We start from the raw sequence: 13,803 nt of genomic DNA, 5'->3' as shown, positions 1-13,803 counted from the left end.
ATAGAAAAAAATATATTTTGCTCATTTTCACCGTTTGGAGATAGCAGCAGTGTGATTGGTGCCAATCCCCCCATATAGTGCCCCACATAGTAGCCAATGCCCCCATATAGTGCCCACATAGTAGCCAATGCCCCCATATAGTGCCCACATAGTAGCAAATGCCCCCATATAGTGCCCACATAGTAGCCAATGCCCCCATATAGTGCCCCACATAGTAGCCAATGCCCCCATATAGTGCCCCACATAGTAGCCAATGCCCCTATATAGTGCCCCCCATAGTAGCCAATGCCCCATATAGTAGCCAATGCCCCCACATAGTAGCCAATGCCCCCATATAGTGCCCCCCATAGTAGCCAATGCCCCCATATAGTAGCCAATGCCCCCACATAGTGCCCCCCATAGTAGCTAATGCCCCCACATAGTAGCCAATGCCCCCATATAGTGCCCCCCATAGTAGCCAATGCCCCCACATAGAAGCCAATGCCCCCATATAGTGCCCCCCATAGTAGCCAATGCCCCCATATAGTAGCCAATGCCCCCACATAGTGCCCCCCATAGTAGCCAATGCCCCCACATAGTAGCCAATGCCCCCACATAGAAGCCAATGACCCCATATAGTGCCCCCCATAGTAGCCAATGCCCCCATATAGTAGCCAATGCCCCCACATAGTAGCCAATGCCCCCATACAGTGCCCCCATTGTAGCCAGTGCCCTCCATAGTAGCCAATGCCCCCATATAGTAGCCAATGCCCCCATACAGTGCCCCCATTGTAGCCAGTGCCCTCCATAGTAGCCAATGCCCCCATACAGTGCCCCCATCTAGTAGCCAATGCCCCCATACAGTGCCCCCATATAGTAGCCAATGCCCCCATACAGTGCCGCCATACAGTAGCCAATGCCCCATACAGTGCCCCCCATAGTAGCCAATCCCCCCTGCGACCAGAAAAACAACAAACAGGTTACTCACCTGTCCACCGGCCCCAGCAGCTCCTCTCCTGACACTCCGGACTCCCGTCATCCTCCGGCACAGGCAGCGGGGGACAGAGAGACTGCCGCTGCAGAACACTTCCGGGACACAGGCAGCGTCTCTGTACCCCACTGCCTGTGCCCGAAGGATGACGGGAGAGGAGTTGCTGGGGCCGCCGGACAGGTGAGTAGGACAGCGATCCCCTCCGCCCGCCCAGCCGGCCCCCTCCATCGCCGCTTAGCCGATCTGGAGCCCAGGAAAGTGCTGCTCATTGCGCTTTTCCGGGCTTCTGATCGGCTCAGCTGAGCGGGCCCCCTGAACCCCCGGGCCCCATAGCGACTGTGTACCCTGCCCCCATGGTAGCCATGCCAGTAGGGGCTATATACCAGGGAGCAGCACACAGAGGGGGTCCACAGGGGGGCCTATATACTACTGGGGGGGCGCACAGGGGGCTATAGAACGGGGGGGACAGCACACAGGGGGGGGAACTATATACTACTGGGGGGGCTATATAACGGGGGCAGCACACAGCGGGGGTCCACAGGGGGGCCTATATACTCTTGGGGGGCGCACAGGGGAGCTATATAACTGGGGGCAGCACACAGGGGGGACCTATATACTACTGGGGGGGGGCGCACAGGGGGCTATAGAACGGGGGGGGCAGCACACAGGGGGGGAACTATATACTACTGGGGGGGCTATATAACAGGGGGCAGCACACAGGGGGGACCTATATACTACTGGGGGGGGCACACAGGGGGGGCTATATAACGGGTCGCCAAAAAGGGAAGGGGCCCACTCTTGAAGGCTGTGCACCGGGCCCACCAATATATTAAAACGGCCCTGGGGCCAAGCATAAAATTAGAATGTTAACCAATCACAAGAACCTCATATACCTAGACAAAGCTAAATGTCTGACTCCCCGTCAGGCCAGGTGGGCTTTGATTTTTACACGGTTCCACTTTGAGATCACATATCGGCCTGGTTCAATCTTAGAATATTAGAGCCAATGCTTTGTCTCATAGCTTTGACATCAGCAACTCACCTAGACAAGGACCTGAGAACATCTTATCGCCCGGGGTGGTGGTGGCCATTCTGCAGCCTGACCTGGCTGCTCAGGTGGTGGAATCCCAGCCCTTGGCTCAAAGTACCTACTATTGGTAGCCATCTTGGGCAAGAGATGTCAAGGTGTTTGAGGTTTGTGCCAGGTCTAAAGCGCCTCGTAGACTCCCTGAGGGTCTTCTCCATCCCCTTCCGATACCTACCAGACCTTGGACACACATCTCGATGGATTTTATTGCCGATTTGCCACTCTCAAAAGGCGAAACGGTGATCTGGGTTGTCATTGAAAGGTTTTCTTTTTTTTTTTTTTAAAGTTAATATTTATTTCTTACAAACAATTCTTACATACAAACGTCCATTAAATTAGGACAACAATATCACATACATATACACCGTATTTCCCCCAATAATTCAAGAATAAATACAATACCGTATCAACCCCACCCCTTCTAGCCCGGGAGGAACAGGAGAGAAGAAAAAAAAAAATTATTAATTATTAAAGAAGAAAATAAATAGCTCACCACTTCCACTACATCTTCTTAAACCTCTCTTCCCTACTCCTAACACCCCTTGCTGACAACCAGTCGTATCTTTTGATCACTTGATTTGGCCATTCCTCTATAAATGGTCCGGTCTTCCCTATCCAATTTTTCAGTATTATTAATCTTGCTAGAAACAGTAACCTAGCCAACAAAATTCCCCCTATCCTCTCTTTAGGTTCTTCCCCCAGCACTGCTACTTCAAATGACAGTTGCCCTTTAACCCCTTCAGGGCGGGGCTAATTTTCGTATTTGCGTTTTCGTTTTTTCCTCCTTGTGCTTAAAGGAGACCTGTCACCCCCCACGCCGGGGTGACAGGCTCCCGACCCCCAGATAGATCCCCTTATACTTACCTCATGTCGCCGAGTCCCGCTGCCGGAGCCGGTCCCGGGACGGAGACATCCCGGTGAGAAGCCGGCGTGCGCTGTGGAGATGGGTCCGGCGTCCATAGAGAATGAATGGAGCCAGACTCATCTCTGCTGCGCGCGCACGGCTCCATTCATTCTGCCATAGCAGTTGCATTTTTACACCTACAGACCCACATGAGCCCTTATTTTTTGCGTCACTAATTGTACTTTGCAATGACAGGCTGAATTTTTGCATAAAGTTCACTGCGAAACCAGAAAAAAATTCAAAGTGTGGTGAAATTGAAAAAAAAAACAAAAACGCATTTCTATTATTTGGGAGGAATGTGTTTTTACGCCATTTGCCCTGGGGTAAAACTGACTTGTTATATATGTTCCTCAAGTCTTTACGATTAAAACGATATATAACATGTATAACTTTTATTGTATCTGATGGCCTGTAAAAAATTTAAACCATTGTTAACAAATATACGTTCCTTAAAATCGCTCCATTCCCAGGCTTATAACGCTTTTATCCTTTGGTCTATGGGGCTGTGTCAGGTGTCATTGTTTGCGCCATGATGTGTTCTTTCTATCGGTACCTTGATTGTGCATATTCGACTTTTTGATCGCTTTTTATTACATTTTTTTCCGCTACAAGCGGCACCCGGGACCGCCGCGGTTCAGAGCGGGGTCGCCGAGCAGCCCCGCTCTGAACGCCCGCTCCCGCGCGAGGACGTACAGTTACGTCCTCGTGCGGGAAAGGGTTAAAAATACCTTTATTTTCCAAAACTCCCACTACTTCCATCCAGTACTTTCTTTTTACCTTGGAACATAAAACAGAATATATGGGTCAGATCTGCCTCCATCTCACCACATCTATCATATCTTGAGTTCTCCCGGACTCCTACCTTGTGCAAAAATATTGGCGCATTGTGTACAATACCCTCCCATCTAGATTCAGAAAATAATCCACACAGCTTTTCCCATTTGATCTTATGCGCAGGAACCACCAACTCACACCATTCTCTCAATAATATTGTGTACATCCGTGAAGGAAGCCCCCTCTCTTTTGTCAAAGCCATAATTTTATCAATTCCCTCATTCCAAAAGATTGAAAAAAACTCTTTATTACGTGTTTTAATTGTAAATAACTAAAATCTATTTTGCCAAATCTCTTCACACCCTACAAAAAGATCCTCCCTTTTCCTGAGAAGACCCATCTAAAAAAAACAAAACTGTACTTTGCTATATCCAAATTCCTTCCAGAACCTCTGATTGGATAACTCCTCAAATTCCGTGAAATTGCTATTATTCCATAGCTCAGTACACTCCCTCTAATTTTGCACACCTTCTTAATTTCCTGCCATATCTTATGTGTCAATGTGCCAAAAAAATCTATACCCTTTCACACCTCCTGATTCTAACCTTACAAAAATCCCCTTATCCCTTTGTTTCATACACTTAGCGGAGACCCAACTTGAATCTTTGTGTGTAATAATAAAAGAAAATTGAAAAGCCAAAAATATAAAAAGAAGTCCGGAAGAGCAAACCCACCCCTCTCAATCCGTGGACAGAATACTACATACTTTCAGGTTACAGAAGCCCCCCCCCCTTAAGTCTCTATCCAGAGGCATAAAAAACGATTTGTTCCAATTTATCGACAACCCCATAGGACTACCCAACAGTTCGGGGTTGACGACAAAGAGAAGCAAATCATTTGCATACATAAGAATTTTTTCATTATCACTAGAGATGAGCGAACCGGGTTGGGGTTCGAGTCCATCCGAACCCGAACGATCGGCATTTGATTAGCGGGGGCTGCTAAACTTGGATAAAGCTCTAAGGTTGTCTGGAAAACATGGATACAGCCAATAACTATATCCATGTTTTCCAGACAACCTTAGAGCTTTATCCAAGTTCAGCAGCCCCCGCTAATCAAATGCCGATTGTTCGGGTTCGGATGGACTCCAGCATGCTCACGGTTCGCTCATCTCTAATTATCAACCTTCAAGCCAAAACCCCTAAATTTTCCACAGGACCTTATCCACTCTGCTAAAGGCTCGATGTAAAGAGCAAACAGCATAGGGGACAACGGGCATCCCTGCCGAGTCCCTCTGTGAATACTAAATTGTGGAGAAACTACATCATTAATAAGAATTCTAACTGAGGGCTGCTTATACAACAACTCAACCCACTCTATAAATCTAGCACTAAAACCAAACTGTTCTAGAGCCTTCCACACATATGGCCATTCTACCTGGTCAAATGCCTTACAGGCATCCAATACTACCATAGCTCTGCCTCCTTCTACAGCTATTTGCGTATTTATATACATCCTCTTTATATTAATAAATACTGTACGGCCTGGCATTAAGCCATTTTGATCTTCCGAAATCAAATCTTCTATAACCTTTGACAGCCTCCTAGATATTAATTTAGAAAAAAAGTTTAAAATCAATGTTTAACAAAGAAATTGGAGGATAATTCCCCATCTCAAGATGGTTCTTCCCAATAAGAACAATGATAGCCTCTTCCATAGATTTGGGGAGTCCCCCATCGCCAATAGACTGATTCAGCACCTCTAGCAGAATCGGAAGCACCGTCCCGGCATGTCTTCTATAAAACCCATACGGTAAGCCATCTGCCCTCGGTGCCGTATTCCCAGCGACAGGGGCCAGTGTTGCCTCCAATTCTGCCAAGGAAAGTGGAGAGTCCAATGACTCCTCTTGCAATGCCGTTACCCTAGGCAAACAAATCTGATCAAATAATAACTAATCTAAATTAGATAGGTCTGGGACAGACAAAGAATACAGCCTAGTGTAAAAATGTACAAAAGCTGTCTCTATCATTGTCTGCTCAATAACTATCCTACCATTTTCTCCCCTGATAGCAGTAATGTTACTCTTTTGTGTCTGGTTCTTAATAATATTAGTCAAAAGTCGGCCTGGTCTATTTCTGTCAGGAATGAGCAGTTGCCTGGTGTGAACTGAGCCTGGTTTGTTGTGACACACCCCATTGCTTTTTCATCCAGCAATGCAGGAGTTATTCTGAGCTCTGCAGGATTTATGCTTCAGCTGAACTTGGTTTTGGGATCAGGGCTGGTCCAATCCGCTGCTGGACCTGGATAAATAAGAGCTAGCTGCTCACTTCTATGCCGGCTATTTCGGTTCATACCTGGAGCCCAGCTTCCCTGTGTCTATTCCTGTGAACCCCTCTCCTAATCCCTCTGTTTGACTTGTTATCTGACCTTCTGTCTGACTATCTGACGATCCCTTTGCCTAGTGATTTTGTACTGCGCTGCCTGTTTGGATTTGACCCGGCCTGTTTACCATTCTTTTATGTTTGTTCGTACGTTTCGTTCTGTGCGCACTTTATCAGCGTAGGGAACATCTACGTGGTTGTCCACGGCCGCCTAGGGCCGATCCAGGCAAGTAGGCAGGGACAGTGGGTGGGTTCAGGCCTAGGGCCCACTGTCTTGTTGTGTCTGTATCGCCCGATCCTGACAATTTCCTTCTCTAAATCTCTTCTCTGATGTGAAAATATTTTTATTGTAGGCTGTGTCTCTCACAAACCTAGCATACTCCTCCTGAGCTACCTCCAACTCATTAAGAGATGCTTCATTCGCTATTATGTCATAACTCCATCTCTTCTGCTCGGTGTCCTGAGAGTGTTTCATTTCCCTAGCTTTAAATTCTCTCTCTTTAACCGAGATCTTTTTAAAATAAAACCCTCTAATAAATGCCTTCAGGGCATCCCAAACAACTTGAATACTTGCTGAAACCCCTCTATTTCTCTATATATTTCCTCATCCTCCCCACCCAAAATATTAAGCCAATGAGGGTTAAGTTTAAAGGGCTTACCCAGGTACTTGTCCACCCGCAGTTTAAGTTCCCATATCACCGGGTATGATCTGAGATGTTCTTTGGTGCATATGAAACCTTAGTGACTAACCTCAAACCCTCCTGGTCGCTAAGTACCATATCTATTCTAGAGGCAGAACTGTATGAAGAGCTAAAACAAGAAAAAACCTCCTGTGTAGGATTATAGCATCTCCATACTTCCACCCATCCAACTTCATCAGCAACCCTTTGCAATGGAGATCCTCTGTCATCCAATTTCCTCACATCCGATCTCCTATCCTTCAAGGACATGGTGCAATTAAAATCACCTGAGACATAAAGCCCCCTGTAATCTTTACCCGCCACAAAACGCAGCAAGTCCACCAATATGTCCTTGGAGAAAGGGGGAGGGATATACACAAAAGCCAAGATTATGTTTGCTCCCTCAATACATCCAAACAAAAATACATATCTTCCCCTATTTTCTACCTGTGTCACATAAATTTTATGGTCTACAAGCATTGAAAAGACAAAGCTGCCCAACCCTTAGAAATGGCCGCCACAGATTCAGTTTCCAATAACCCAATTATTGCCGGCAGATGTTTACCTATTTGGTCGAACACAGAAAATCTCTTTAGTCGTTCGCCCAGACCTCTCACATTCCAACTAACTATTTTAACCATAGTGCCAACTCAACCAACACTGCACCAAAGGGGAAGAACATATAACAAAAAAAAAAAAAGAACCCTCCCCTCCCCTCCAGCCGTTTGTTATTGAGGTTGATGCATCCGAGGTAGGAGTGGGAGCTGTTCTCTCCCAAGGTTCAGAAACACTCACCAACCTTAGACCGGTGGCTTACTTTTCTAGAAAGTTCTCCAAAACTGAGTGCAACAATGATATCGGCAGTAGGGAACTGCTGGCCATTAAATGGGCATTTGACGAATGGAGACACTTTCTAGAAGGGGCCAAGCTGGGCCGCTTTAACCAGAGGGCAAAAGGTGCACGTGCAGCGGGCCCACTGGTTAATGGGCCCCCAGAGCAGGCCGACCGTTGCTATGTGCGACCGGTGCGGTCGCACAGGGCTCCGGCGACAAGCCTGTCTACTTACCCACTCATGGCACCCCTGCAGCCCCCCCCCTCCCCGCTGTGCTGTACATTGTAGCTATGAGCGTTCATGCTACCTTCAGCAGCACTGACAGAGAGAGAGAGCCATTGGCTCTCTCCCTGTCAGTCACTATTGGGGCCGCTCTTCTTACGGTCACACGAGTCTGCACTCTCCCTCTGGTGTCGGCGCCCAGCATCACTGGAGCGATGGTGCCGGTGCAGTGCAGCCACAAGAGTGAAGAGAAGGGGAACGCATGGACCCAGGTGAGTATAAGTGTTTGTTTTTTTAATGTTATATGGGAAGGGGCGCTATATACTATTCAGGGAGTGCACAGGGGGGCTATGTACTATTGAGGAAGTGCACAGGTGGGCTATATACTATTGAGGATGTGCACAGGTGGGCTATATACTATTGAGGGAGCGCACAGGGGGGGCTATATACTATTTGGGAAGAGCACAGGGGGTCTATATTCTATTGGACCTAGGACTTCACTGCATTGAGCGCTTTCATTAGCAGCCGGCAGTGTTGTCGTTTGGCTGGTCTCCCTGAGTTCAGCAATCTGTTTCTCTTATGGCTCTACTAGGCATTGCTCCCACCTAGCCAGAATCCTGCTCCACACTGATGAGGGGCAATACCCCGAAACAGCTGTCTGTGGATGGTTACCTAGCCTTGGTTTATCCCTTGTCATTACACTGACTTATAGGGCCACTTAATATGGTGGATTTGGTGGTTTCCTAACAGGAGCTGCCACTTGGCTGGGTCCTTCCCGGAGGGATATCTGGCTAGTCCTGTGTTTTGAGACTCTTCAATGAGGCTCCACGGACTCCTCTTTTGCATACTCATGTTTCCCAGGGGGCAATGCACCTAGGACTTCACTGCATTGAGCGCTTTCATTAGCAGCCGGCAGTGTTGTCATTTGGCTGTTCTCCCTGAGTTCAGCAATCTGTTTCTCTTATATATTCTATTGGGGGAGAGCACAGGGGGTCAATATACTATTGGGGGAGCACAGGGTGGCTATATATTATTGGGGAGCGCACAGGGGGGCTATATACTACTGGGGAGAGTGCACAGGGGGCTATATATAACTGGGAGAGCACACGGGGGTCTATATACCACAGGAACACCTTAAAACTATGGGGGCACAGAAGGGTGTAACTACTATATAGGGGTACAACGGACCTAACTACTGGATGTGTTGGAGCCTGAAATATTTGTCTGGCAGATTCTGGAGAGAAGATTCACAGCCGGGGGAGACATCATGGAGGCCCAAGCTGGATGGAGCGAAAAAGAAAAGGTGACAGATTCTGATAAGACGCCCCCTGTGAGTCACTGGATGTAACTGCACTCTGCTATAGGCTTGTAGTGATAGGGGTCATGGTGTGGCGGTATTATGTAATGGTATCATTGGTGATATCTTTGTTTTATTCAGTGCAGTTTTCATGTAATATGTAATCACTGTATGGTGGAAATAGTGTTATAAGGTAACTACTGTACGTATTGGGGCTGTTAATACAGTGTGAGGGCACTTTCAGTACATTATACTGTGTGTGGAGTTCCAATTCTGATAACGCGGTGGGGGGGGGGGGCTGTGCACCGGGCACACCAATGTATTAAAACGGCCCTGGACAGTGCTGCCGGCCATATCGGGTCCCCACTGCTTCTGTGTGCCTCCGGTATGCAGAGGGTGTCGGTACCGCCGTCTTTCAGCCCGCTTGAGCAAGTATATACAGCCTGTAAGCTGGAGCTCACGCTACATGCGACCATCTACATCCCTGTTCAGGCTCCGCCCCCCAGCTTTCCACCATCTTATACTTAGTATGATAGAGGTCACCCAGCTTTCCCAGCATCTTATACTCAGTGACTGGTAGTCTCAGGGAGCTGCATAGTAGATCTATACTCTGCAGCTAGAATCCATATGAGCACAATCGGGCTAATTGATTCCCTGTAAAGGAGCACTCCAGCCCTTACCTATTATTACCCTCCCCATATCAGTGCAGGGACAGTATATAACATATCCAGCCCCTCCGCTCATTTGTGACCAGGGAATTCCTACTGCTCTGTGTGAAGGGGCCAGAAGTCACTTTGTTAATGTAAGTTTATGGGACAGTTCTGTATCAGCACTGAGCCATCCCCCATATATACTTATACAGGAAAGTGACCTCCGACCCCTTCACAGGGCACAGTAGAAATTCCCTGGTCACAAATGACTGGAAGAGCCGAAGATGTTAGTATTATTGTTATTTATTTTGTTTATAAAGCGCCATTAATTCCAGAGCGCTATACAATAGATAGGCAACAGACAGGAACAATACAAGATCAGAAAACATTACATGAAGGCAAAAGACAGACTGGTACATGGGGGAAGAGGACCCTGCCCGCGAGGGCTCACAATCTATAGGCAGGGCCGTTTTAATACATTGGTGGGCCCGGTGCACAGCCCTCAAGAGTGGGCCCCCCCTTCCCTTTCGGCACATTGTATAATGTGCTGAATTTGCCCCTCACTGTATCAAGAGCCCCAATACATACAGTAGTTACCTTATAACACTATTTCCACCATACAGTGATTACATATTACATAAAAACTGCACTAAACAAAACAGAAAGCTATCATCAATGATACCATTACATAATACCGCCACATCATGACCCCTAACACTACAACCCTATAACAGAGTGCAGTTACATCCAGTGACTCACCGGAGGCGTCTTCTCCGATCAGAGTCTGTCACCTTTTCTTTTTCTCTCCATCCAGCCTGAGCCACCTTGAAGTCTTCTCCTGGCTGTGAATCTTCTCTCCAGAATCTGCCAGAGAAATATTTTAGGCTCCAACACATACAGTAGTTAGGTCCCCTGTACCCCTATATAGTAGTTACACCCCTCCGTGCCCCTACATAGTTACACCCCTCTGTGCCTCCATAGTTTTAAGGTGTCCCTGTAGTATATAGCCCCTCATGTGCTCCTCCAGTTATATACAGCCCTCCTGTGCGCTCCTCCATTAGTATATAGCCCCCCTGTGCACTCTCCCCAGTAGTATATAGCCCCCCCTGTGCTCTGCCACAATAGTATATAGCCCCCCTGTGCTCTCCCCCAATAGTATATAGCCCCCCTGTGCTCTCCAATAGTATATAGACCGCTATGCTCTCCCACAATAGTATATAGCCCCCCTGTGCTCTCCCCCAATAGTATATAGCCCCCCTGTGCTCTCCCCAATAGTATATAGCCCCCTGTGCTCTCCCCAATAGTATATAGCCCCCCTGTGCTCTCCATAATATATATAGCCCCCCTGTGCTCTCCCCCATAGTATATAGACCCCTGTGCTCCCCAATAGTATATAGACCCCTGTGCTCCCCAATAGTATATAGCTCCCCTGTGCTCCCCCATAGTATATAGCCCCCTGTGCTCCCCAGTAGTATATAGCCCCCTGTGCTCCCCAGTAGTATATAGCTCCCCTGTGCTCCCCAGTATTATATAGCTCCCCTGTGCTCCCCCATAGTATATAGCTTCCCTGTGCTCCCCATAGTATATAGACCCCTGTGCTCCCCAGTAGTATATAGTCCCCTGTGCTCCCCCATAGTATATAGCTCCCCTGTGCTTCCCCATAGTATATAGCCCCCTGTGCTCCCCAGTAGTATATAGGTCCCCTGTGCTCCCCCATAGTATATAGCCCCCCTGTGCTCCCCAGTAGTATATAGTCCCATGTGCTCCCCCATAGTATATAGCTCCCCTGTGCTCCCCCATAGTATATAACTCCCCTGTGCTCCCCCATAGTATATAGCTCCCTGTGCTCCCCCATAGTATATAGCTCCTCTGTGCTCCCCCATAGTATATAGCCCCCTGTGCTCCCCAATAGTATATAGCCCCCTGTGCTCCCCCATAGTATATAGCCCCCCTGTGCTCCCCCATAGTATATAGCTCCCCTGTGCTCCCTGATAGTATATAGCTCCCCTGTGCTCCCCCATAGAATATAGCTCCCCTGTGCTCCCCGATAGTATATAGCTCCCCTGTGCTCCCCAGTAGTATATAGCCCCCTGTGCTCCCCAATAGTATATAGCCCCCTGTGCTCCCCAGTAGTATATAGCCCCCTGTGCTCCCCCATAGTATATAGCTCCCCTGTGCTCCCCCATAGTATATAGCTCCCCTGTGCTCCTTCATAGTATATAGCTCCCCTGTGCTCCCCCATAGTATATCGCCCCCTGTGCTCCCCAATAGTATATAGCCCCCTGTGCTCCCCAGTAGTATATAGCCCCCTGTGCACCCCCATAGTATATAGCTCCCCTGTGCTCCCCAGTAGTATATAGCCCCATGTGCTCCCCCATAGTATATAGCCCATCGTGCTCCCCCATAGTATATAGCCCCCTGTCCTCCCCCATAGTATATAGCTCCCCTGTGCTCCCCCATAGTATATAGCCCCCTGTGCTCCCCCATAGTATATAGCCCCCTGTGCCCCCCATAGTATATAGCCCCCTGTGCTCCTCCATAGTATATAGCCCCCTGTACTCCCCAATAGTATATAGCCCCCTGTGCTCCCCCATAGAATATAGCTCCCCTGTGCTCCCCGATAGTATATAGCTCCCCTGTGCTCCCCAGTAGTATATAGACCCCTGGGCTCCCCAATAGTATATAGCCCCCTGTGCTCCCCAGTAGTATATAGCCCCCTGTGCTCCCCCATAGTATATAGCTCCCTGTGCTCCCCATAGTATATAGCTCCCCTGTGCTCCCCCATAGTATATAGCTCCCCTGTGCTCCCCCATAGTATATAGCTCCCCTGTGCTCCCTGATAGTATATAGCTCCCCTGTGCTCCCCCATAGAATATAGCTCCCCTGTGCTCCCCGATAGTATATAGCTCCCCTGTGCTCCCTGATAGTATATAGCTCCCCTGTGCTCCCCCATAGAATATAGCTCCCCTGTGCTCCCCCATAGTATATAGCTCCCCTGTGCTCCCTGATAGTATATAGCTCCCCTGTGCTCCCCCATAGAATATAGCTCCCCTGTGCTCCCTGATAGTATATAGCTCCCCTGTGCTCCCCCATAGAATATAGCTCCCCTGTGCTCCCCAATAGTATATAGCCCCCTGTGCTCCCCAGTAGTATATAGCCCCCTGTGCACCCCCATAGTATATAGCTCCCCTGTGCTCCCCAGTAGTATATAGCCCCATGTGCTCCCCCATAGTATATAGCCCATCGTGCTCCCCCATAGTATATAGCCCCCTGTCCTCCCCCATAGTATATAGCCCCCTGTGCCCCCCATAGTATATAGCCCCCTGTGCTCCTCCATAGTATATAGCCCATCGTGCTCCCCCATAGTATATAGCCCCCTGTCCTCCCCCATAGTATATAGCCCCCTGTGCCCCCCATAGTATATAGCCCCCTGTCCTCCCCCATAGTATATAGACCCCTGTGCTCCCCAGTAGTATATAGTCCCCTGTGCTCCCCCATAGTATATAGCTCCCCTGTGCTCCCCCATAGTATATAACTCCCCTGTGCTCCCCCATAGTATATAGCTCCCTGTGCTCCCCCATAGTATATAGCTCCTCTGTGCTCCCCCATAGTATATAGCCCCGTGCTCCCCAATAGTATATAGCCCCCTGTGCTCCCCCATAGTATATAGCCCCCCTGTGCTCCCCCATAGTATATAGCTCCCCTGTGCTCCCCCATAGTATATAGCTCCCCTGTGCTCCCCTTATAGTATATAGCTCCCCTGTGCTCCCCCATAGAATATAGCTCCCCTGTGCTCCCCGATAGTATATAGCTCCCCTGTGCTCCCCAGTAGTATATAGACCCCTGGGCTCCCCAATAGTATATAGCCCCCTGTGCTCCCCAGTAGTATATAGACCCCTGTGCTCCCCAATAGTATATAGCCCCCTGTGCTCCCCCATAGTATATAGCTCCCCTGTGCTCCCCCATAGTATATAGCTCCCCTGTGCTCCTTCATAGTATATAGCTC

Source organism: Dendropsophus ebraccatus, chromosome 13 (assembly GCF_027789765.1).
Source record: "Dendropsophus ebraccatus isolate aDenEbr1 chromosome 13, aDenEbr1.pat, whole genome shotgun sequence".
NCBI lineage: Eukaryota > Metazoa > Chordata > Amphibia > Anura > Hylidae > Dendropsophus > Dendropsophus ebraccatus.
The sequence above is the reverse complement of the archived record's forward strand: the minus strand, read 5'-3'. Positions refer to the sequence as shown.